This window comes from Bos taurus, chromosome 12 (genome assembly GCF_002263795.3).
Source record: "Bos taurus isolate L1 Dominette 01449 registration number 42190680 breed Hereford chromosome 12, ARS-UCD2.0, whole genome shotgun sequence".
Classification (NCBI taxonomy): Eukaryota; Metazoa; Chordata; class Mammalia; order Artiodactyla; family Bovidae; genus Bos; species Bos taurus.
The window spans coordinates 30,872,239-30,886,838 of NC_037339.1; the positions used below are offsets into that span (position 1 = coordinate 30,872,239).

Below are 14,600 nucleotides of genomic sequence, written 5' to 3' on the forward strand. Positions count from 1 at the left end.
CCGTGGATAAGGAAGCTTCCATTGTCATAGAAGAGTGAGAATCAAAGCGTCAACTGGGCCAAGAGATTGGCGAGACTCTTTAAAATGAGGCTGGTTCTTTTCAAAGGTCATATTAGCTGCAGGGTGGAGCGCTGTACACTAAGGGGCCAGAGCCAGAGAGGTGTGACCAGGCAGGAGGCTTTGCCGAGGTCCAGGCGAAAAAGGGGCCAGAGCCTGAGCTAAGATAATGGTGGTCTTGCAGACAGACAGATATGATTAGGTTCCAGAGATATTACTGAGGTAAACTGACGGCACTAAAGGGAGGAGTAGATAGGGAAGTACAAGATAATTATACTGATTAGGTTTGCACTGCAGTGAAATAACAAACAGTTATCAGTGGTTTCCACTGTAATATCGGGTAACCCAAATTCTCCGTGGTTACAGTGATCATTTCTTTTTCTTGTTATACGTCTCAGGTTGGTTGGGATCCATGCATTTCCTTTGTTTTTAAATAGAATTTTTAAATTTATTTATTTGGCTGTATTAAAAGATAGAAGGTGGGAGGAGAAGGGGATGGCAGAGGATGAGATGGTTGGATGGCATCACCGACTCAACGCACATGAGTTTGAGCAAACTCCGGGAGTTGGTGATGGACAGGGAAGCCTGGCATGCTGCAGTCCATAATGTTGCAAAGAGTTGAACACGACTGGGCAACTGAACTGAACTGATTGGGTCTTAGTGTCATATGCAGGATCTTTAGTTGCAGCATGTGAGACCTAGTTCCCTGACCAGGGATCGAACCCAGGCCTCCTCACCGAGAGTGCATAGTTTTAGCCACTGGACCGCCAGGGAAGTCCCGATGCATGTGTTTCTCATTCTAGAAGCTGCAGTTACCTGGGGCAAGCTCTTCCATGGTGGACAACAGAAGGACAAGAGGCCAAGCCAAAACACACAAGCACATTTCAAGACTCTGGTGAGAAGAGGCCTGAAAAGAGTCTGCTCATATACTATCAGCCCAGGGATGCCAAGTGGCAGAGGGCAAAGACAGTGGGACAGGGAATCAGACCCTGCCCCAGGAAAGTGAGGGTACATGATGCTCTCGATCTCGGGAGCTGCAGATGGCCCCTAGGGTTCTGGCTTGCACTAGATAGACTGTGGTTGCCCTTCACTGAGAAAGTAAACACCGGAAGTGGGGATGTTCGGTTGGGAGGTGCCTTGAATACCAGCGTGGCCGTGTCCTTGCACTTCAGCTCTCACCCCCACCAGCCTCTGCCCACCCCCAGGCCTTCTAACAACCTGCGCCTCTCGGGCGCTCCCTCGCCCATCCCCACGCGGCTTCTCATTATTTTCTTACAAAAGAGCTAATAACCTCATTTTTTTGCTCAAAATTCTTCCCAGGAATCCCCACTGACTGTGTTTTAAAGTTCAAGTTCTTTAATCAGGCACACGAATCTTCTGGGGTCACACCCTGACCTTTTTCTCTGGTCTCATATGCCCCAGGAATATCTGCCTGCCGTCACATGAAAGACCCAGCAAGTGCCACCCGTGACCAGTCCACCCAGGGAACAATGATAAATAACAAAACATGGTTGTTTTAAGACACCACGTTTTCAGGTGGTGAGGCACACAGCAATAGATAACCAAAATGGAAACTGATACCAGCAATGGGGTGTTGACATTTTAAAACGTAAATCGTAAGGCCTTGGCTTTAAGCCTATGCCACGGCTTAAAGAATTTTAGGAAGATTGTTATTAGCTCTGAAGGAGCCGTGAGGAAATTGCTATTGGAAGCCGGAGGGGAAAAAATATGGATGTAGCAGTGGAAAGTTTAGTAAAGCTGTCACCTGCTAAACTGTGACAGATGTGGAAATGAAAGGTGGAAAAGAAAGCTGTCCATGACCAATGGACAGTGGGTTTGGCTAAGGAAGTGTCAGGCAGAATGTGGAAAGTGCAAACTGCTGTCTTTCAGCAGGTAAGGGACAGACAGAAAGGAACTAAAAGAAGAAATTTTCAGTTTTCAAATATAACTCACAGAATATAATTTTCAAAACCCAGGATTTTCTGGGTTCAGAATTAAATTGTGAGTCCCCCAGCGGCGGCGGCGAGAAGGGCAGCCGCTTGGTCTCCGGCAGCCGCCGCTCGGGCAGAGCCAGAGAAAGACCGAGGCTTGGGGCGCGGGGGGGGAGGGAGAAAAAAAAAAAAAAAGAATTAAATTGTTTCACACTCCCAGTCTTTCCAGAAAGACAAATTATTCTCAAAGTAAGATGACCGTGAGGGAAAAGGTCCCCTCTTTCATGACTCCAAGAATATTTAGAGCACAACTCCGAGACCTCTTAGCCGGTCAGAAGGCTTCTAAGACTCTCACGGGTGGGGTCCCACAGCGTCCTCCACTGAATCTCAAGCCAGATGGGGCCCCGTCCCAAAATATCTGTAAATGTGACTTTTATAAATTCCTGGTGAATCTGGGGAAACCCACACCGTGTTTACAAGGCTTGTGTTGATGGGTACATCACCAGTGTGAACTTCAAGGGGCAGAGATGGTTCAAAAATTAAAAGAAGCTTCTGGACCTCCAGGCTGGTGTGGGCAGGAAGCGGACTGTGGAAGCCGCTCAGCAGCAAACCAGGAAGGACCCTTTGCTGCAGAGAAGGAAAGATGCAGAGACCCGTGGAGAATAAGCCCCAGGGCAGGGCTGTGAGCTACAATAGAACCGATCCTGCCCCCTGAGAGACCCAGGATGCTTGCGTCCTCTTTGGTGTTGGCTGGATAGGAGCAGGGTTCAGAGCCCGGGCAACAAACTCGGTAAGGACACCGTTACCTTGTCTTCGTTCAGCCTCTCGTCGTGTCCGACTCCTTGCAGCCCCATGGACCATAGCCCGCCAGGCTCCTCTGTCCAAGGGATTCTCCAGGCAAGAATACTGGAGTGGGTTGCCATGCCCTCCTCCAGGGGTTCTTCCTGACCCAGGGACTGAACCCACATCTCCTGTATTGGCAGGTGGGCTTTTCAACAGTGAGCCACCAGGGAAGCCCAGCCTCTTATCATTTCTGGGTCCGCAGAGCCCAGGCACTCTGGAAATGTTTGTTGAATGAATGAGTTTATAAAGGAGGCAGAATGGTATGGTGGGGGCAGAGGGAAAGCACAGGGTATATTTATCTAGGTGATCTGAAGGCCAGCTCTGTCATGCACATGCTATGGGACGCTGGCCAAGTCCATTTTCTCACTCTAAAGTGAGGCTACCAGTCTGTGTATCTCCCAGAGCCACTGTACTGAACACTGTAAAAAGCAGCTATCCCACCTATCCTGACTTAATGTGATTGAAATGACAAAGCAGAAAGCAGATCAGGGATTTCCCAGGGAGGTTGAAGAGTGAGTAGGGGCTGTCACAGGGCGACGCGAGGGGTCCTTCTGGCGGCAGAAACATTCGGTATCTGTCTGCATCCGGGTCGATTTTCTGGCTGTGATTTGCACTGTGGTTTTTCAGGATGAACTCACTGGAGAAAGCTGAGGAATCTCTCTGTATGATTTCTTGCAACGTCGGTGAATCTGCCGTCATCTCAAGATTAAGATTCTAAGATTCATTAAGGTTATACAGTTGGATCAGAAATCCATAGAATAACAACTTGTGTTTACGGATTGCTCCCATTGCACCAGTGTATCTGATTTATTCTCATACTATAACATTGTCATAAAGGAAAAGGAGAAGGGGGCAACAGGAGGAGGTGGTTGGATGGCATCACCGACTCAACCGACATGAGTCTGAGCAAGCTCCAGGAGATGGTCAAGGACAGAAGAGCCTGGTGTGCTGCTGTCCATGGGGTCACAAAGAATTGGACACGACTGAGCAACTGAACAACAAATACCGTCGTTGTCCTACTTTATGGATGATAAAACTGGGCACAGGAAATAGTAAGGCCACAAAAGCAGTGAATGTCATATTGCTGAGTTTGGAGTCCAGGACCACTGCACCACAGTTGCCTCAGGTAAGGACAACACGACACTCTCTGCATTTGAACCCGACACAGCTCAACCCGAAATCCACCTTCAGCTGTATTTAGTTAAGTGCAAAGATCACCAGCTATAAGGTTCATTAAGAAGTCATTTTCAGGACTTCTTTGGGGCTTGATGAAAATGTTCTGGGATTAGATGGTGGTTATAGTTGTCCCTGGAGAAGGCGATGGCACCCCACTCCAGTACTCTTGCCTGGAAAATCCCATGGACGGAGGAGCCTGGTAGGCTGCAGTCCATGAGGTCGCTAGGAGTCGGACACGACTGAGCGACTTCACTTTCACTTTTCACTTTCATGCATTGGAGAAGGAAATGGCAACCCACTCCAGTGTTCTTGCCTGGAGAATCCCAGGGACGGGGGAGCCTGGTGGGCTGCCGTCTATGGGGTAGCACAGAGTCGGACACGACTGAAGCGACTTAGCAGCATAGTTGTACCTATCTGAGGATACAGTAGAAACCACACACTGAATTGGACACTCTAAGCGAGTGAATGTCATGGTGTGTGAATTATATACCAATCAAAAAAAAAAGCCCTCCCTCCAAAAAAAGCTCTTGTGGTTTGGAAATAAGGAATTGGCCTCTAGTGGTGGCAATGGAGGTGGATTCCCCCGGCGGCTCAGCCGTAAAGAATCAGCCTGCAGTGCAGGAGCCGCAGGAGATGTGGGTTCGATCCCTGGGTTGGGAAGATCCCCTGAAGGAGGGCATGGCAACCCACTCCAGTGTTCTTGCCTGGAGAATCCCCATGGACAGAGGAGCCCTGCGAGAGCCCTAATCCAGGGGGTCACAAAGAGCTGGACACGACTTAAGCGACTTAGCATGCAGGCATGGTAATGGAAGTGCTATGGAAATTTCTAAGAAAGAATGAACTTATTAAAGAGAGGTGGGACCGTGGCAGAGGCGTTAAGATGCCTGACGTTCTGAGCCTGCGGACGAGGAAAAGGGGAGGGAGGCCCAGGAGGTGGTATAGAGGTATTGAATTTGAGATGACAGCAGCCTGTCCTGGGGACCGCTGGTGGATACATCGGGGGTCTGGTGTTTGGAAGAGAAGTCACAGAAGTATGGGATCAGAAGGAGATGAGATATCTCAGGAAGATGGAATCAAGATGGAAGATCAATTATTAGGAGGAGATGGGGCCGAAGGAATTGCTCTCCTGCAGAAAAATAGAGCTCAGCGTGTGAAATCGTCAATCTCCGGCAACACAGAGAACTCACATTTTTCTTCTCTCCCTCAAAGGGCAAAACCAGATGCAGTGAGAAAAGAATGAGGCTCAGAAGAGCTGGTAAGAAAAACCATGTTTCCCCAGGGAAGCATGTCACTTGGTTTCTCCTCTGTACCTTTGCTGCTGCACATTTTTTGTGGTCCTGAAAGGAGAATTTGAGTCCCCAAAAAGGTGACTTTGGTGTCTAAAAAATTAATACAGTGTTCAATTAATATAGTGTTCAAAAAAGTAATGCATTGTAAAACCCAGCTTTTCTTAAGCTTATGAGTCGAACTTAACAAATCTTATTCTTTTATTTAAAAATTTATTTAAATTCAAGTAATTTTTTACAAAAGGACTTTAGAACTTTTCAAGTTTCCCAAGTGGCTCAGTGGTGAGAGTCCGCCTGCCAATGCAGGAGACACAGGAGTCGCAGGTTCAATCCCTGGGTTGGGAAGATCCCCTGGAGAAGGAAGTGGCAACTCACTTGCCTGGAGAATCCCTTGGACAGAGGAGCCTCGAGGGTTACACTCCATGGGGTTGCAAAGGGACATGACTGAGCACACAGGCAGGTTAGAACTTCTGGCTAATTAAACTCCCTTGAACATTTCATAGTGCATTTACAAGGAAATATATTTACTTTTCTTTTTTAAGCACTTTGCTTGTCCAATGAACAAACCTTTCCCCAGTACTTAAATCATGCTTGCAAAATTAGTATGTCGGCCCTTATACATATGATGAGAATGAAATTCTCTTGATCAGGGGTCGCTGGCTGCCTCCAGCCGCCCCACAGAACCGAGTAGCCTGGGAGTGGCCTGTGATGGCACACTTTTAGGAGAAGGTGGGCACAAGAAGGTAACTGTCCCCCCATAAAAAGCAGGAGAACAAGCCTGGCTGACTGTGGACACTGTGCCAACCTGCTTGTGGGAAAATCCCAAATTGTCCACACAGCAGGACCTGCCGTGTGTGTGTGTGTGTGTGTGTGTGTGTTCAGCCACTGGGTCGTGTTACCTGGGAAGCCTCAAATCACCTGGGGGTCTGGTTAAAAGGCAGATTCTGACTAGGAGGGCTGGGGGTCCTGGATTCTGCATTTCTAACACATGTCCCCAGGTGATGCTGTTGCCGCCAGCCCTGAACCCCACTCTGAGGAGCGAGTGAACGGGGAGCAGCATCCTCTTCGGGGTCTCTGCAGGCCGTCCCTCCCATAGGAAGGACCCCTACCTTGTGGCCCAGAGTAAACATTCATTACATGGCACCAAGCGGGTCATGCAGTTCCCTGGTGGGTCAGCTGGTAAAGAATCCGCCTGCAGTGCGGGAGACCTGGGTTCAATCCCTGGGTTGGGAATATCCCCTGGAGAAGGGAAAGGCTACCCTCTCCAGTATTCTGGCCTGGAGAAATTCATGGACTGTATAGACCATGGTGTCGCAGAGTCAGACACAACTGAGTGACTTTCCCTTCACTTCAAGTGGGTCATAGATACAGCAAAGAACACAATCAGGGGCAGCGTCGACCGTGGGTTGATGAGGTTAAGGAGAAGCCTTGACCCTCGGGCTATCGGGGCAGTGCTGCTGGGACAGTCGAGGGTGGCATTTGACCCCGCCCTCTCTCTTCGACGTTTGGACCCATGGCTCCTGGGGTGGGGTGACTTGGGATGGCGTTTCTCCACCTTTACATTTGACAAGGGGCTCTTGGCGGTGCCTGTGGGTGGCACACAGGGTGCTCCACCTAGCCCCCAGGTGCGATGCATCCCCCCTCTGCTCTAGCCCCACGGGCTCTCACTGGACCTTCATTCTGGGTGCAGCCTTTGGACCATAATGGCACCTGAGTTCGGAGCTCAGCAGCCTGGAGGATTCAGAGAGGCCGTGGCCCAGGGGGCCAGACTCCACCTCTGGTGAGTCCTGAGTCCAGATTACCTGCAGCTTCCTGGATCTCACCTGCAACCCCTCATCGGGATCCCTGGGAGTCGGTCGCAGTCTCTCCCACGCTGGATTCTGAGGCTGGCTTTTCTCCCCGGGAAGCCAAGGGTGGCCCCCGTGTGAGACTGAGCGGCCCCTGCCTAGGGGGCCGCTCTCCCGTCAGCGAGGAAGCCCGCAGCATCGCATGCTTGTCCCGGTGACTCTCTGCTGAGCTCCAGCCAAGAACCTGGCTTCCTCCCCTGGGCGTGATGATGGGAGCTTGTTCTCCTCCGAACACCATACTCCTTTCATCAGCAAGCCCTTTCCTGGAGCTTTCCGATGAGGCAAGAAAGAATGGTCCCAGCTGAAAACAGTCGACATACGAGGAGAATATGATGAATGTGTACACACCCAAATCAGCAAGAAGGTGGAGAGCATGGTGCTAACCAGAAAACCCCAGCATCCCAGGCTGGAGGCGATGGATGAACAAATGCAGGGGGACAGCTCCGGAGCGGCTCGCCCTGCCAGGGAGTGGTGCACGACCTCATGAGAGAGGAACATCACATCAGCAAAGAACTGTACTGTTGGGTCCGGGCCAGGTCTTCTGTCTGCGAGAGACCAACAACTTCAGATGTTTTCCACGCTCATATGAAATCAGTGCCTTTTTTCCTTCCAGAGGAGTGAATCTGGGGGGACCGAGCCAGAATCAGAAAAGTTTCTGCGGATTTCTCCTAGAATTCCAAGGGCCTGTAAATCCTGCTGCTGGCTGGGAGCCTGCTTGAGATTATTTTTAATGCAGGAAAGGATGTATTTGAGCATCTGGCCTGGGAAATGGGCTAAATCTGTCCCTAGCATAATGGGTTTGGAAAGAGCTGGAAGACAAATTGAGACTGTGGGTGTAAACAGAAGAAAAGGTGGCAGAAGGCAAGCCAGATGGATGCGCTCAAACACAAAACACAGACAAACAAAAGCTGCTCGGGACACCAGAGGCACACATGTGCCTCGGGGGACCCAGAACCGGACGGGCACCAGGGGGCCTTCTTGGCTTGGAAGCGTCTAGACGAAACGTCTGGCTCCAGGGACGGAGCCTGCATCTGAATAAGCAGGAAATATAAACCGGCTCTCACCCAGGGCGATCCCCGGCCACGCTGTGACAGGTGGCCCCAAACTGGCCCCGGGAGTGAATTCAGAACATAGACACATCGCTAGGTTCCTTACAGAAGTTAGGCTCAAGGCTGGGGCAGACATGTGATCAGAGCCAGGGATTTGCAGAAGATAACTTCTTGATTACTGTATATAATTGTGAGTAGAGAGTCTCTCGTGTGGGGGCACTAACAATGAAGGCAGTGATGCTGATGGCTGATAAGAGATCTCCGTATTTGGGCACCTTACTGTAGGAAGGGCAGGGAGGCAGGGGGTGGAGTGGGGAGGGTATCGATGGTTAAAAACATCCACTGCTGAACTGTATCTCGTGCTCATGAGTCAGTCGATTCAGGGAGAAGCTGTTGTCCAAAAGGCATAATTCCATCTCCACCCAGCAGACACTTATGACTGAAAAAATAGTACATTTTTCATTTGCTGAGAACATTCCCCAGAGTACCACAAACAGTCCTGGGAGGGACAGGCACAGCCAGAGATGCCTCTGAGCCAGGTGCCTTTAACAGCCCAACAGTAAATCATTATGCTGCCCTTTTCAGAGCTGTGACACGTGACCGGCCCAATTAAGCCTCCGAGAAGCTCGTTCCGATTGCCCGCAGTTCTCGGATCCCCTCCACGTTTGTCGTCACAGCTCTGTTTTCCCTGTCTGCTTTCCTTTGCAGTGTGTACCCCATGCAGTCAAATTTCATGCTTCTGAAATGAGAAATACAACTGCTGGTTCTCATCTCTTTGGGGGAAATTAGTCTTACTTCTCCATCAGTCACGAGCATGCTTTGGCTGTTGAATAGAACGTGAATAACACCGGAAGTAAATTAACTTCAGGTGTAGGTGAGACCCCAGGGGGCTGAGGGTGACCTGGCACTTTTGGTTTGGGGAAGGGGCTTCGCAGTGGGTGCGGCCTGCGTTCAGATGAAAGCCAGACGCCCACGCCTTTGCCAGGCGGGCCAGAAGGGCCCTGTTCGTGCCTGATGTCACTGGGTAATGGTTAAGCACCCCTCTCTCAGCAAGGGTCTCATGTTTCTTGATAAACTATATTACCAGTCTAATTAAAGTGCAAATAAAATAAGGAACAAAAATTTATTTTGTGATAGAAGCCAGACAGACACAAAAGGCCACTGTTACCTGATTCCAATAGGAATTATCCAGAATAGATAAATTCACAGAGATAGAAAGTAGATGAGGACATCCTGGGGTCAGGGGGAAAGTGGGGAGTGACAGCTAGTGGAGGTGGGGGCCTCCTTTTTTGGGGGAGGAAAATGTTCTAAAGTTGATCACAGTGATAGTTGCAAGAATCTGAATACACTAAAAACCACTGAATTGTCCACTTTAACTGGGTGATTGGTATAATATATGAATTCCATCTCAATAAAGATGCTGTGTTAAAAGCTTAAAAAGAGTTAAACCAAGGAGGGGGAGGGATAAATTGGGAGATTGGGATGAACAAACACAAACTAAAATTATCTAAAATAGATAACTGACAAGGACCTGCTGTGGAGTACAGGGACCTCCACCCAGTGTTCTTTAATAAACTGTATGGGAAAAGAATCTAAGAAAGAGTGGATATGTGGATATGTATAACTGATTTTCTGTACACCAGAAATGAACACAACATCGCAAATCAACTGTACTCCAATAAAATATTTTTAGAAAGATTTAAACCACAGAAATACCACAAAAGAAGGACAGAAAAGAGCATGTCCTCTGTGTTTCTGCTACTGAGAAAGGCCTGGTCCCTGCCTGAAGGGCTGGTCCCTTGGAGGAGAGGCTGGGTCTTCACTTTGAGGGGGAGTGGTAACCCTCGCTGGCCCTGGAGGGGCCCACACCACAGGACCTGCATTTTTCTGAGTCTTGTGGGAGCGAGAAAGGGGGTGCCAGGTTCCCCGTGGTCACTGCTGAGAGTCAAGGTGTGCTGGTTGTCCTTCAGAAGATGGAAGGATTGGGGAGGGGGGGACCAGTACCTTGTGTGTGGGGGTGGGCAGGTGCAGCCCAGCAGCAGTGATCGACCGGAGGGAAGGCAGGAGATTCCAACTGGGGCTTGCGGGTCCTCACACCCATGCCCCCTGGACTCCCGCTTAGGGGGCAGAAATGAGGAGTCCTTGGGGGCAGGGGGTGGAGGTAGGTTTGGGGGGAAAGAGTTCATCTCCCAGGAGAGTTAAGCCCATTATTCCAAATGTAGCACAGAGTCAGAGTGGACACATATCTGCCCATTTTAGGTCAGAAACTCTAGGACGCAAAGGACAGCCACAAAGTGTCCACTTAACTGGAGGGTCCCTCAGCTCGAATCCTTTGACAAAGACTGTTGTTGTTGCTGTTTAGTTGCTAAGTCGTGTACGACTCTTCGAGATCCCATGAACCATAGCCCACCAGGCTCCTCTGTCCTTGGGATTCTCCAGGCAAGAATACTGGAGTGGGTGCCATTTCCTTCTCCAGGGGATCTTTCTGACTCAGGGATCGAACCCATGTCTCTAGCATCCCAGGTAGATTCTTTGTAGCTGAGCCACGGGGAAGCCCGTGAAAGAGATTCAGTTTAGTTCAGTCACTCAGCTGTGTCCGACTCTTTGTGACCCCATGGACGGCAGCACGCCAGGCCTCCCTGTCCATCGCCAACTCCCATAGTTTACTCAAACTCATGTCCATTGAGTCGGTGATGCCATCCAACCATCTCATCCCCTGTTGTCCCCTTCTCTTCCCGCCTTCAATCTTTCCCAGCATCAGGGTATTTTCCAGTGAGTCAGTTCTTCACATCAGGTGGCCAAAGTATTGGAATTTCAGCTTCAGCATCAATCCTTCCAATGAACACCCAGGACCAATCTCCTTTAGAATGGACTGGTTGGATCTCCTTGCAGTCCAAGGGACTCTAAGAGTCTTCTCCAACACCACAGTTCAAAAGCATCAATTCTTCGGTGCTCATGTTTCTTCACAGTCCACCTCTCACATCCATACATGACCACTGGAAAAACCGAAAGAGATTATGGAACTGCAAATGCACCATCCATCCACCAGCGCCAGGATCCTCATTCATGGGAAGAGAGTTGAACTTGAAACCTGTGAGAAGCCTGAAAGTTTCCCTTTACATTTTCATATCCTCTGCCCCTCGGACAGGGCCTGGCACTCAGCAGTGGCTGTTAAGGTGGACGGACTGACGGCTGGATAGGTGAACCGCACACATGGGGTTCACAGGAGCAGAAAATGCTACCAGAGCCAGCTCAAGGCCAGGGTACTGCACGTGGGTCACCAACAGAGGGCTCTCTAAGCCTTAAGAGCAAGGCCAGGGGCCAGGACCAGAAAGCCTGTTTTGCGCAGGGGTGATGGAACTTGGGCTCCCTGCAGACCAGAGGAGGAGATGGCGTGTTCAAACAGGAGCTGGGAGGCAGGCACTGAACCCCAATGTCCATGCACTGGGGGCAGGGAGGAGACAGAGGCGTCCCCTGCCTGGGCACTTCCTCAACCTTTGAAAAGGAAACCAACCCCCTGGGTCCAGGGTGGGGTCCGTGACAGGTTTGTTGGGCAGTTCTGCACAAGGCCCAGCACAGGGAAGGTACACAGTCAGCATGTCCCGAATGGAATGAATGAATGAAGGAGGCCGGGAGGACGAGATCATAACTGGACTGTGGAGAGCAAGCTCCGCCTGTGGCAAAGGTCATGAGGAAGGAGGCTCAGCATACGCAAAGGCGGGATCAAGCCTCAGGAGTCTCCCTGGAAATTCTCGAGCATCTACCCCCAAAACCAGAGTCTGCCTACTTTCTGCTTTGTGCTCTCACCTACACCTCTGACTTTACGGGGGGCTGTCCCCCACTACCTCTCTCTGAAAAAAAAGAGTTAACTTACAGCTCCAGTTAATAATTCCTGGGTGTGACAGTGTTTCAACCTACAAACTCCTTTGGAAGTCCTCTAGCCTGCCTGAATAGGTTTTTCCGGCCACATGTGATTGCTCAGAGCCTCCCAACTGTGAGAGGCATGAGATGTTCTAAACTGTCTAAATACAGAGTCCTTTGAGCAGTTAAAAGATTGATTAGAAATTGTATTGGTGAAGGGTTTTTCGCTTATTGGGCCAATGTTTGCTGCTAAGTCTCCATATCCCTTACCTGCTGTGTCCCTGGCAGTGTATTGATTAATATAATTGGTGTAAGTAGTAGCTTTAATGTTTGCAACCTGGGACCCTTGAGTTAATTCTTTTTCCTGTTATAGCTCACCACACCTTTGCTCTGTAGGAATGCAACTTTATCTAATGCTTTTGAGGGTGGCGCTTGACTAATCACCTTTAGAGAAAAATAAGTTTTCTGAAGAAAGGGTCTTAAAATGTTAACAGGCCTCAGGGCCAGAAGATGATGCAAATCACCTAAACTTTTGCATATGGTAAGTTTGCGGGAAGAAAGCCTGGCTTACTGCATGACTCTACCCCTTCCCCCATTATCCTCTATGCATAACTTAAGGTATAAAAACTACTTTTGAAAATAAAGTGCGGGCCTTGTTCACCGAAACTTGGTCTCCCCATGTCGTTCTTTCTCTCACCTTCTGGCTGAATTATTCAGCCTCTTTTCTCCACTGAATTTCCTCACTGAGCTGTCTTTATTCTATTACTCTTTATATCCTTAATTAACGTTTAATTAAGCAGTTGTTTCCTGATCCTCGCCGACGCCGTCCCCGCTTCGAATTCCCTGGATCCACCGGGGCTGGACCCCGGCACTGGACTGGACCATGTGATTCTCAGGCCGTATCCAGATATATATGTTCCCAGGGCGTCACTCTGCCCTCTGCCATCATCCGTCTTGGGAACCAGAGTTGGACGTCAATCCCCATAAGCCACAGGGGGCGGTCTGTGTCTGGGCTGGTCTTTCCACTGGACGGAGCCGAGGGCAGCCTAGCTGTGGACCTTTTCCGGGAGATCAGTCCCTACTCACCCACTCTCCGCCCCTTCCCAAACCACAAACATGAGGCAGACAGAGCGAAGAGGAACAGCTAGGAAAATAGCGCAAAGCTCTCCCACGGGGGCCGGCACGTGAGGGCACAACGTCTTCAGGTAAGTGTCCCTCTGACGTCCTGAGGGTCCGGAAGGATGGGGCTCCAAGCGGATCCAGGAGTGAACGAGACGGAGCCGGATGGCCGTGCCTCGGAGCCCTCATCACGTTGCTTCCTGCTTCTGCGTGGGCCTGTCTCTGGGACGATTTCTTTCTTCACTGCAGGTCCTTGGTTTTATTGTCCATCTTGATTGGAGAGGGAGCTTCCCAGGTGGTGACAGCAGTAAAGAATCCACCTGCCAATGCAGGAGACACATGTGGTTCTGGCACATGTGTCAGAGGGAGGGAGGAGGAGGACTGGGCTCTCTTGGCCAAACTTCAGCCTTGAAGACATTTTAAGCCTCCTTCCCTCTCCTGTCTCCTTTCCCCACTTTCCTGAGGACATGGTGTTCCCTTACTGCCTGTGGGGACCCCAAAACCCTTGCCTGTGTCCTGGCCTCACCTCTACTCCAGAATTCCTTCTCCTCCTCCCTTCCCTCCAACCCCTCCTCTGCTTTCTTCTCCCTGCCGTCTTCCTGCTGCACTCAGCAGCAGACCTCCCATCCCGGCTCACTGGTGAGCATGCACCACGGTCCAGGGCTCAGCAGCAAAGAACCCGCCTGTCAGTGCAGGAGACACAGCAGACACTGGTTCGATCCCTGGGTTGGGAAGATCTCCTGGAGGAGGGCATGGCAACCCACTCCAGTATTCTTGCCTGGAGAATCCTATGGTCAGAGGAGCCTGGTGGGCTACAGTCCAGGGGGTTGCAAAGAGTCAGATACAATTGAGTGCACACACACACACACACACACACACACACACATTGCAGTCAAGGAAATCTGCCCAGAAGAGGGCTTGGAAGTGGATGGGAGGGCCCGCAAGATGGGCTGCCTGACAACTCGCCTCCGGGCGGGCGGGTGAAGCTCACACGGGCCTCGGGGCCCCGCTGCAGGTGGGCAGGAAGCAGCCTCGCCCCTCGGAAGGTGGCTCAAGGACAGATGTTGTTAAAAACAAACCACAGGAGCGAGTCCCTCACAGCAAGCAGTGCGTTCTGCCAAAGGTGGTCGCTGCAGACACTGGGTTGATGAGGGAGGGTTCTTTCTTCTTTCTTGTGGGTTTGGAGTTCTCTGTAAGAGTGAGCTGTTGAAAGCACCCATGAACTCATTATTTCTGGTCTTAAATTCTTCTGGGACAAGCTCCACAGAATCTCAGGGTTTTAGTGCTGACGGAAAGAGTAAGAACTTCAAAGTCTCCCTTTATTCCGTGTGAGAACATCAAAATGTTAGGTGGCTAGCGACTACCTCCTATCTCAACACACACACACACACAATCACTCACACACACACACTCACAACACTCACATAGTCT

The 14,600-nt window shown here is 50.4% G+C and overlaps 1 long non-coding RNA gene across 1 annotated transcript; it reads left to right on the plus strand.

The window, feature by feature from the left end:
- Nucleotides 1-558: 558 nt before the first annotated feature.
- LOC132346760 (uncharacterized) lies at nucleotides 559-13,928 on the plus strand. Its single transcript, XR_009496705.1, has 3 exons — nucleotides 559-3,957; nucleotides 5,217-5,262; nucleotides 10,945-13,928. It is a non-coding gene; the product is annotated as an uncharacterized lncRNA (long non-coding RNA).
- The last annotated feature ends 672 nt before the right edge of the window (nucleotides 13,929-14,600 follow it).